Here is a 12,756-nt window from a genome sequence, read left to right on the forward strand (position 1 = left end):
ATTTTGCTTTTTTTTTTTAAAGCCTCGACACGGTAAGGCTGTTTCAAAACTTTTTTTTGCATGTAATCGATTCATTGAACCTAACCTTCGCTGAGGCTGTAATTGCTGCAATAATCCCAGAATTAGGCATACACTCTAACAGCTATACCAGTAGAACCCAGTCCCCACCCCCACCCCTCATTCCAATTAAACTCAACAACACATCGTTTTTAACTTGCCGAATCGTCACCCGAAAATAGATTTCTCTACAGTAGAAACAATAGGTAAGGCAGTGCTGAGTGTTTCTTCCAGACTTTTTTCTCCGGGGGGCACTAGAAATTTTCGGGGGGGGGGGTAGACTTTCTTCGGGAGGGGGCGGACACTATTAAATGTATATATTTTCTATATACATTCCATTACGTTCCCAAAGAGATGCCTGGAAGAAACTCTGGCAGTGCCGGCGCCAGGTTATTTAGCGCCCTAGCCAAAACTTATTACAACGCCCCCTTTCACTTAAATTACTTACTAAAACATGTATAAGAAAACAATTAATTAAAAGTGACATATTACTTTATTATCAATTGAATATACATCTAAAGTAGACATCAAAATCAAATTTTACTTGCTTCCTTCGTCGCAAAAGTTTGTACTAAATCCTTCAATTCCAGTTGGCAAGCGTAATAACATTCTATTAAAATTGTCCACGAGTGTACTTTGTACTTAATGACATAGCCCCCACCCCTTCCCCCCTTAGAAAATTTCAAGTGCTTCCCCCCCCCCCTCTCTCCTGGGAGAACAAAATCTAGAAAAAAACACGGGGAAAAAACACAGTTCTTGTAGTGTTGGGCTCTCTGCAGACCTCCCAAGGTGAGTTCCAGGACGGAACTTACCTATTTTAAGCTTAACTGTTATTTGTTATAATTGTAAAATGTCTATATTGTATAATTATGTTACGATTTTTTTTTTTGCTTTTGAAAAATTAAAGGTTATAAATGTTATAGATTTCAGCCTACAATTGTTATATATAAATCCTTTAGGAGAGGGTGAATAATATGAAAAAGACAATTAATTAGATAATTAATTAGACTTAGACTATTTTAGACGCATTTGTTCCACTATCTCATATTGTATGTCTACTAACATTAGGTATTGCAATCTACAACGGCTACTGATATATTTGTTTTTCAACTGGATAATGCTAAAAAATCATACCAAACTTTTTTGTTTGGAATTTCTGCTCTATATAATTTTAACAAAAGCAAATAATAACTTTAAGTTGTATTTATATGTCAGCGGTCCATCTAAGATGCAGGAATTTGAAACGAATGTAAAGTTAAGCAACAAATTATCTCCCATTTGGAAACCCAAATACCAAAGTTTAATAAAAGGGAAATAACTTTCACAAGAATAGCTAAATTAACCAAGGGTAACTAAGGCATGCTTGAAAAACACAATGAAACTGTTTAAATTTCATTACGTAATAATTATAATAAATCTTTTATATTACCTATGTAATCATGTCAAAACAATATATTTTACTCATTAACTACTTAACTGTAGGTTTTGCTTGAAAGTTTAAACACGTTAGTTTTATTAGAAACATACTTCTAATTAATATTGATGACATACATTCAAGTGTATGTTCTTCATTTACTAAAAATGTAAAAATTTTGGATCCCTTGAATAAGGGGACGCCTTTTTAAAAAACATCAAATACAGGAAACTGTTAGCTTTAAGACATTATTGATTAAATATAAAAAAAAGTATTATTTGAAAAAAAAAACAAAGCCTACGGTAAATTATAAATTCCAGCCTATGTAATATTATATATTAGTACTTTAAGAGTGGTAATATAGATTCCCAAAAAACTAAAGATTGTCAGCAAGAGAACGCCTACCTTTCTTTGTAGTGTGTTCCGTCCTGAATTGAAATCATCTTACTTACAATAAACTCGACTTCTCGATAGACTTTACTACATTAACAACACATACCAAACTTTAATACCTAAACATAACTAGACTTGATGCTCCAGAACTACGACACCAAATCACTTAACTTCACCAAGCTCTACAAACGATACTCCCAATCAACAACGATTTAACTGGACCTACTACTACACATTAACAGTCAACACAATTCGATGCCTTAATACAACAAGACTCGATAGTCCTGAACTCCAGAACTACGATACCTCATCACCTACATTCTCATTTCACTACTACCAATCATTCCACTATACTTTTAACTACACAACAGCCAAATATAAAATACGACACTTTAACACTTCGATACTTTATACCTACGAAACCATATCAGCAACACCCTTCCGCCGTTACTCCCAAATCTAAACGATTCATCAAAACGTACCTAACAAGTGCAATACTTTGAACACCCCTTCATTACAAAACTCAATACACCAGAACAGATTTATAATTCAAAGTCAGAGAAATCAAGACTTAGAAGCCTTTTCTCTTGAAACTGAGTTTGCCATAAATGCAACGACATCCTCAACTAACACATCTCCTGCCGTGGCGCAACGTCCAGACCAGTTGCGTGACAATAATAAGGCCAACAGATTATGTCGATGGTCTCGGTCGCAAACCGTCTAACTCAAAAATATTCGATTTTCTTTTTTTTACATAAATCAAAAGCCAATATGATTCCCCATAATGCCTGAAAATATTAGAGAAATCTGTATAATGATTATTGAGATATAATCATTTGAACAAACCGCCTATTATTTCTAGCGCTAAAAATCTCGGCGCAAAACGAATATCGCTATATTTGTCAGTACACTTTTGATCGGGAACGCAGTCGCACGCCGTAATCACAAAATTTTACAGCACAGCAGTCACAGTACTTATAGGTAAGGATATTTGATTAATTATGTTCAACTATTCTATTACATTTTATCATTTTAAAGAATAATAAACAAATAGTATTTGTTTAATATAGCCTATTTCCAGATTTTCAATAACCAAACTGATTTGTTTACATTTTTTTAGGCTAACACAATGCTTTGAAACTAGATCTTCATTCTAGAATCTAAATATCAATCAAAACAATATAATTCGAATTATATTTCTGCGCGCGCACAGATAGACGGTTTGCACCGAGAATTTTAGACCGAGCAAACCGTCTATCTTTTTAAACCTGCTATAATTTTGTAAATATCAACAAAACTCATTTTAAAACGCTACAGTATAGACGGTAGAGAGTTTCTTCGGATATATCTTTAAAAAAAAATTGTATTAGAGCGATCGAGAAGGAAATAATCAGTTTTTTGTCTCTCCTGTAAAATTTACATTTTCGGAGTTAGACGGTTTGCGACCGAGACCATCGATGTGTATTTTGTGAAAAATATGGAAATTCAGCCCATTCTTGTGGATCCTGTGGCAACGATGTCCATGCAATATGCGGAATAGCCAATGAAGCAGACGAAGGGTATGGAGGGAACAGTACTCGCAGTATATGTCACAATAAACAAGAAACCATGGACAACAGGTCAGCAGCTCATACTACCTTGCTAACTCAAGGTGCTAAGATGCTAACAAAATTTAAACAAGCTGAAGTGAAAGATACTGGTAGCATCCGTAGTCCAGATGTTGACAGAGGTCGCGGTGATCCCCGAAGCGTGATTGCAGTTGGCATGAGCGTCGAGGGCGCTTTCTACAAGCTAGGAACGTAACATGATGTATTTAAACAACTATAAGCTAGAAGTGAGTTTTCAATTCTTCACGAAAAACTGCTTTCATTGTCACCCGTTGGCACCGAGGAAAATCACTACGAACCATCGCATCTTCACAATCACTGACCGGCGGCCAAGGCTACATTTACTGCAATTGCACAACCTAGTGCACAACAAATCGTTCCAAGTGTAAAAATTACAATGTAATTCCAAATAATAATCAACAAAGACTTAATTTTTATGATTCTTACGGTATAAAAAAATCCAAAATCTGCTCATGATCTTCTAATTCGGACTTTGTCCCTAGCCAGATGATCTTCTAATTTGGATTGGCCGGTCCACCATGGCCAGTCCGCGGATTGGCCGGCCAAAGGCCGAAATGAAGTAAAGTTTGGGACTTTGGCCGTTCAATGGGAGGCAATATTGGCCAATGCGCGCATTGGCCGGCCAATCCGCGCTTTGGCCGACTTCGGGCTTTGACCGTAACATATATAATATCTCTACGTAGGGACCATGCAAGACACCACCATGACGTAAGCTCAACAGACCATATCACTACCACCCCCACCCCCACCAGTCTGGTGAGCTGTTTACAATCGTAGTGAGGATATTAGGGGCAGATAATTTAGTTTTAAAACTATTTGAAATTAAGGGGAGATGATAACATGTACTGCTTGCTCTTTTCATTGTCGTCTGTAAACTGTCGTCACAGACGGCTGCTTTCACGGATGCGAGAGGGAGGGGGGGGGGGTGAGGACTGGAAATTGAGGGTGAGAATAATCGTCCTTCACTGGCTACTAATAGTGTTTTAAAGCAAAATATTTTCAGTCACAGCATTGGTAGTGTCGAATTCACAAATAATGAGTTACTAAAAAATTGGAACTAAATAGCGGCGTATGCTACGTCGCGGGTCAGCTTGTAGTTTATAAAAGATAATCAAAGTTATTAATTATTAGGTACTTTTTGATAAAAGCGATTAAACCTTTTTGCGCACCCCTAGGTTAGGGCATTAACTCAGTGTAAGTAGACCACTGTTAAAGATTCCTCTCCAGACATAGCAATACATTGGGTTAATTTTTCTCGTCTATGAAGGTATGGTGTGTTCAGCACTTTGCCCAGCCACCTTAACTTTCCCCAACGTAAGCTATGTACCCATCAGAGCTGGGTGGACTCTGGGACGTCCAACAGTCACATGTCAGAACCTAGATCCGAACTCGAGACCTTCAGGCTAGCAGTATAAAACTGTTCTGTAATTATAAAACTTTTGTAATTATAAAACTGTTATGTAATTATAAAACTGTTCTGTAATTATAAAACTTTTCTGTAATTATAAAACTGTTCTAAAACTGTTCTGTAATTATAAAACTTTTGTAATTATAAAACTGTTATGTAATTATAAAACTGTTCTGTAATTATAAAACTTTTCTGTAATTATAAAACTGTTCTAAAACTGTTCTGTAATTATAAAACTTTTGTAATTATAAAACTGTTCTGTAATTATAAAACTGTTCTGTAATTTAAAACTTTTGTACTTATAAAACTGTTCTATAATTATAAAACTGCTCTAAAACTGTTCTGTAATTATAAAACTGTTGCAATTATAAAACTGTTCTGTAATTCTAAAACTGTTCTAAAACTGTTCTGTAATTATAAAACGTTTGTAATTATAAAACTGTTCTGTAATTATAAAACTGTTCTAAAACTGTTCTGTAATTATAAAACTTTTGTAATTATAAAACTGTTCTGTAATTTTAAAACTGGTCTGTAATTTTAAAACTGTTCTGTAATTATAAAAATGTTCTGTAAGTATAAAACAATGGTATGTAAGTATAAAACAATGTTATGTAAGTATAAAACAATGTTATGTAAGTATAAAACAATTTTATGTAAGTATAAAACAATGTTATGTAAGTATAAAACAATGTTCTGTACCTACCACAGACAAATATTCTCCCTTTAACAACACAGACCCCAAATTTACACCTGGTCACAGACATGCTTCGACATTCGAACCATTCGTCAGTACACGGGTTGTATCTGTGGACGAACAACTCGATCAGGTGCGATAACTCTTGTCATAACTACAGTGAGTAAAAAAAAAATGCATTTTGTCGCGCCAAGAAAATGTTCTAGATTTTCATTGATCATTGTTCCTTACACTGCATAATTTTTAGTCACTTTTAGTAACTTTGTTCGACTCAATTCTAAATGCAGCGAAAAGTTTGGGGGAATTTTTATACCACTGTCCGATAATATAATCTTCTTTAAAAAGGGGTGTAAGGTCACTGGTAGTTAACTAAAATGCACACATGGCTTGCTGATGTCAATGCAAACCCTATCCCTAACCCTAACCCCCACCCTAGTCCTACCATACGCCTAACCCTAATTTATAACCATAAAATTAGTCGAGATTACAATACTACTAACAACCCAACCCACCTATTTTTGGGAGAGTCTATTATCGGACATCTGGTAGCTAATTAAAATCATGTCATTAAAAAGATGTTAAGACTGAGATGAGTTGTGTTCGTGGATATTTTAAATCTCGAGAGCCGACTACATACGTGAATACTTATTCTATAATTCTTATTTCAGCTATTTAAAACCTTGTTATAATAAGGGATTTCAGAGACGTTTTATTTCTCTGTACACTCTGAACCGCCCATATCTCTTATAACACATTTGAATGATAATCCTCCACACTTCCACCTTTTGTACAGAGGCGTAGCTACGGGAGGGCGGGTGGGGCGGCCACCCCGGGTGCCAACACTAAGGGGTAGGAACAAATTATAAAACTTATTCTAAGCTTCATCACTGAATTACACACAATCGAAGTTAAGAAAAGCTACTTGGCTTTATTAAACCTCATTAATTGTTTGACACCAAAATACAAAGAGATAAGTGACAGGTTAAAAAATCGATAACTATACACAATGTCGAGGGGGGCGCAAAATCGATAGTTCACCCCGGGCGCCAGAATGGGTCGCTACGCCTCTGTTTTTGTTATGTTAAATTATGCATTGTCCCGTGTGAAAAGCCTCTGTTTTTGTTATGTATGTTATATTATGCACTGTCCCTTGTGAAAAGATAGATAAATAGAAATATTTCGTCGTCATTGGCTCCCCCCCCCCCACCTGCCACACCAACACAACTAAAAACATAAAAGCAGAATCACTCACCTGACGACTCGTGTCAAACAACGACCTTGAACTTTGTCGAAGCCGCCCAGCAGAGGCGTATGCAGGTTTTCGGTGTAGGGGGAGCGAAAATAACAAAAAAGGCGCCGAATTTGTATTATCTTCTACATACGTATAATATATATATATATACATATAAATATATATATATATATATATATATATATATATATATATATATATATATATATATTAGCTGTATGTTATTGCTTCGCTATGATGTAAAATAAATTTAAAGTAGTACTCTGAAGAAATAAAAAAAAAACACAATGTAGGTCTACAAAAAAAAAAAATTGTATCACTCTAAAAAAAATATATATATATATATATATATATATATATATATATATATATATATATATATATATATATATATATATATATATATATATATATATATATATATATATATATATATATATATATATATACATTACAACCAAAAACAATGAACGCAGCATAATCTGTTTCGTAATCCTTGTAAAAAAATCACATAATAGTTCCTGGGACAAGCGAAAAGGCGAAATAATCAATATCTTAATATAAATATGTATATGTCTACATATTTTATTATAAATATCAAAACAAATCAATAATTACTTAAGAATCTATTAAAGTAGCTTAACACTGTTCGTTTGTACACAATTTTTTTTTGTTTACAGAATTAAATATATCGTCATCAAAAATGATAAAGTATTACAGCATAATGAAAGTTTTTTTTTTAAATCAGAGTTGGTATAAAAGCCAGTTTTTCAATTTAAAATTAAAAGAATCGGAATAATAGCCTACATATAACTAAAATATCGGTCTTACATTTCAGATCATGCACATTTTTAATTAGCTAGATCTAGTGACTTTTTGTGTTCTTTAAAGATAATTTTTTAACATAATGAGAAGGTAGGTCTATTGGTTAGATCACTGTATTTCTCACACACTTTTTCAAAAACAATTTTCACAGAGATTTACGTTTCAAAAGCTATGATTCTAGCGGCATGGTACTTTGGTACATCATTACGCTTTTTCCCAAATGTATTTAACAGATCAGTTCGGGGTGGGTTGGGGGGGGGGGAGGTGTTCAACTTTATTCACCACTGTCTGGTCACTTTAGGTCCAACCAAGCGTAGACCTAGGTGTGACATTAATGTCGCTCTACACAATTGTGGTGGTGATGTGTGGGTGGATAACCAACTCAGAGTGAACATAGCGTCAGTTTTTAGATGACTGTTCTAAACATACGGGTCATCCATAAATGACGTCACACTTTTTTGACGATTTTTACCTCACCCCCCCCCCCCCCCTTCTTCACACGTCGTCACAAAAAGCCAGACCCCCCTAAAATGATGTCACAGCTCAGCCTACAACCCTACTCAAAATTGCAGTTGAATTTTTTTAAACAGCTATATTTTTCCAAAATCTTGTCTGAACTCTGTCAAAATAGTGTGTTTTAATCAATTATTACAATTTATTAAAACAGTTTTCTAAAACGCAAAATAACGTCCAAAATTTGTTTTCTAACATTGCTTTTATAATGCAAAAGTGTGACGTCGCACCATCTGTACCTACCCCTCCCCCTCATCACACACCGTCACAAAATTACGGACCCCCCTCCCCCCTACGAGTGTGACGTCATTTATGGACGACCCCATACATATTCAATTACGCATGTATACTGATTCAAAAATAGATTTAAATAGTAGCGGATAATTTGCGATCAGTGTTAGTTTAAATTGAGTTGTTGTTTTTTTAATAGCAAATATAGCATTATTCAAATATAATATATATCTAGATCTAGTAAACTAAAATAATAATTAATAGAAAGTTGATACTGTTTTATATTATTTGTAATCGTAATCAAACTGTCATAATACTACTACTTCATCGTGATGACGTTGTTGACCTTGTCAAAATTTCCCCACCGCTACGCAGTTCGCCCATAAGTAAATTTAAATAGAGGTGCCACATTAGTTGTATTTGTGTCTGTATTGTAATTATCAAAAATAAATTACACGATTTAAACTGTATATATAAAGTAATTATGTTTGAAGTTTTATATGTAACATTTTTTAATTCAATTATTCGTAAGCAAATACATTATACAGTTGCCTTAAAGTTAACAACCCCCCCCCCCCCCCCCACTTGCCAAGTGGTACTACCGGTAGAGGTTTTTTTAAAACATTGCAATGCATCGTAATGGTTATTTTTAGAATGACAAACTGATACAGCTGATAATACGTGTTGTAAACGTTGACTCTACTAGCCTATTACTGTTATAATTAATTGCTTCATGAAATAAATCTTGTGATTTGCATAGATGTGCCGATCAAAGATATTTTTAACAAATATCAATGTTTAAAACTTAAACTTAAAAACTTTCCAAAAAAGGCGCCACTTTGCTAAAAATCGCCAAAGGGGGAGCGGCCGCTCCCCCTGCTCCCCCCCCCCCTGCGTACGCTACTGCCGCCCAGGATGTAGATGGACTTCCCAAGGGCGACCACTCCGAAATCCGCCACCCCGGACGTCTGCTGCCATTTCTCGATGTGCACGCGGTACGACACGATGGCGGAAAAATTTTCCGTGAGGAGGAGGTAACTCACTTCACCCGACCCGGTACGGCTAACCACGTACAGTCGTCTTTCGATCATAGAGTCGCCTCCCTTATTGAACCTAACGTCATTTGGTAACGTGTTTTCTTCTACACTCTTTGAGGCGTTCTCCACAAAAATGCGCGCGGCCATGACTTCCGGAGACGTCATGCTGGTCTTTTCAGCGGCTGACATGTATAGGTCATTGAGACGAATTCAGTAATTATTGTAATTAATTAACTTCCCAATAAAGATAATGTTATTTCTCACTTTTTACTGTGACCGATTTAATACTTGAATTCTGAAATTTTAAAAATAAGCAACAGAAAGTAACATTGATATTGTTATATATCAAACATTTTTTAAAAATAATACAAATCACAATTTGAAAGCGATAAGTACATGTATATATATATATATATATATATATAAATATATATATATATATATATATATATATATATATATATATATATATATATATATATATATATACATATATATATATATATATATATATATATATATATATATATATATATATATATATATATATATATTAGTTTTATAAAACTGCATATTGATAAATATACAGAGGGTGAAAAAAGTGTGGTTAACATTTAAAAATGACTGGGTTGGATCCGAAACTACAACTTTACATTGGCATCATATCACCAGAGTTTCTTCAAGGCATCTCTTTTAAGTGCAACCCCCGGAGAAAAAAGTCTGGAAGAAACACTGCATATTATCACCATGATGAAAAAATAACGAATGAAATAAACAAATTCTGTAGTCAGCATAGACCTAACTGAACTGAAGCCGTTTTTAAACTGCTAGCGACCCCGTGTTTTATCGATTAGAGTGTACTGGCCCTCTCACTTTCCCAATGCCGCAAATCTTTACAGCTACCGTGTCTGTCTGGTGGTAGACGATATCTGTGGTATTGACGAAGGCTGTGTAATCGATATTGCAATAATTCTGGGTCGTTAATCCACCCGGATTAGCTGTTGCCACTGCACTGGATATGAGATTGTTTTAATTAAACATAGTCAACACAAGTCTTAGAGTTAGGCATGTTTGTTGCGTCATGCAACATTTAATATCTATCAAGAATCAACTTGATGTAGTCTGAGTAACGTCGTAGCGAAAACATTACAATCGTATGTTCAAATATTAAATTCGCTTTAACATACAACTAGAAAAGAGTTTTAAATCACAGATACAGTGAGGCAAAGGACGTATAAACTTTTAATTTCCTTCATTCAAGTTATCGGTAGAGAAATACGTGCTAATGTGTTGCCCCGTAATACGAATAATTAGGGTAACGAAAAGGAAAATCGATTTGAAACGGATTTGAATTACGAAGCGTGATCTGTGGTTCGAAAGTCGACCGTAACTTAAACAAATTCTTGTCTTGAACGTCACCGCATGCTGTAAAACTAAACTGCTAGAACCAGGGGCGTAGCGAAGGGGTGTGGGGGGGCGGGGGGTGCGGACAAATGATCTCAAGGACAAATGATCTCACGGACAAAAGATACCAGGACAAAATATATCAGGACAAATGATATTATTTGTGACGGAGGGGAGGGGGGGAGGTAAAATTTGTCCGGAGATCATTTGTCTTGAGATCATTTGTCCATGAGATATTTTGTCTGAGATCATTTGTCCTGAGATCATTTGTCATGGAACCATATGTATATATATATATATATATATATATATATATATATATATGCCCAGAATACATCCTAAAGACTGATACTTAAAATCAGTTGACTTGTTTCAGATATACATTTATCTACTGTTTATCTAAACAATAGTCTCTGAGTAGTTTAAAAATAAATTAATTAAAAGCATACTTACAATTTTCAGTTACAAAATAATTCTCTAAACATAATTAGAAAACTTTACACAAGAGCCTACTAGATATATCTGAACATATATGTACTATTTACTGTCTCAACACATTCCTTAAAAATAAAACTTGTCAACTTATCGATGGCCTCAAAGTATTGAACACACAATTGAAAAGGAAACTCCCAAACACAAACCCTTGGTTGGAAAACACGATACCGCAAGGGGAGAGAACCACGACATGTCATGTTTCCAGCAATAGATTATCGGCCCTGTCACTGGGATCATTTGTTCAAATTAACTACGCTATACAGAGCAAAAACATTTCGGGTCATGAATAGAAGAATGAAAGTGAAAGTTGAATAGATAGGTCTTGAATAGATAAGTCTTAGAATTGAATAGACGAGGGTTAGCGTTGAATTGATACGTCTTAGATTTGGAAATGTAAGTCTTATATAGATAAGTTTGACTTTAACCGATGTCTTTAAAATAATAGTGCGTCACAGAAATGCAGAGTTTCTTCCAAGTTTCTCCCCCCCCCCCCTCCGGAAATTTTAGTCCGCCCCCCCCCCCCCCCCCGAAAAGATTTCAAGTGCCCCCCCCCCCCTCCCCGTGGTGGGATGAGGAGGTTTGGGCTTTTAAGTAGAGCTGAAATAAATTTGGGATTGAAGAAAAATAAAATTATAAAAATTTTAAGTAACCGGAATGTTATGTTGAGTACAATGAGACACATCAAATCAAACATTCTTCCCTTTCAAACTTCTATATCTATAGCAGTCCTCCCACAGTTTTTTTTTTAAATAATTATTTATTTTAAACATTTAAAATAGTAATAATAATTTATTTGGTAGTTTTACACAGTTTTAAAGACATGAACATCAATTGCATATATAGTAATTAAATGGAGAAAATAAAATGGCATAAGAACTAGACTAATATAAGGTGTGTAACTCGTTTTCTTTTGACTGCTTTGTATACTGTGCTCCATCCTCATTTGCAAAGTTAAAGGTTGACATAGTAGCCACTCATAAACAGAAACAAAAACGACTGTGAGGAAAAGGGTCTCTGTAATACTCAAACTGATCTTATCCTTGCAAAATTTCCATTTTCCATTTTGGAAAAATATCGATGTTTAAAAAAAAATTCAACTGCAATTTTGAGGAGGGGTTGTAGGCCGAGGTGTGACGTCATTTTAGGGGGGGGGTGGTCTGGCTTTTTGTGACGATGTGTGACGGAGGGGAGGGGGGAGGTAAAACTCGTCAAAACAAGCGTGACGTCATATATGGATGAACCCTAAGGCAATCGTCTCTGATATTTATTTTAATCAAATTATAAGCCCATGAATGATAGTGGAATTCGGCTGGAATATAGGCCGTGTTTTATTCATAGTGTATAGGAAATACATTATTTAAACTTTTATTAGATCTAACTTTTTTTAAAAAGAAAAATATATGAT

This window comes from Physella acuta, unplaced genomic scaffold (assembly GCF_028476545.2).
Source record: "Physella acuta isolate Inbredline_101_S28 unplaced genomic scaffold, ASM2847654v3 ptg001802l, whole genome shotgun sequence".
Lineage (NCBI taxonomy): Eukaryota > Metazoa > Mollusca > Gastropoda > Physidae > Physella > Physella acuta.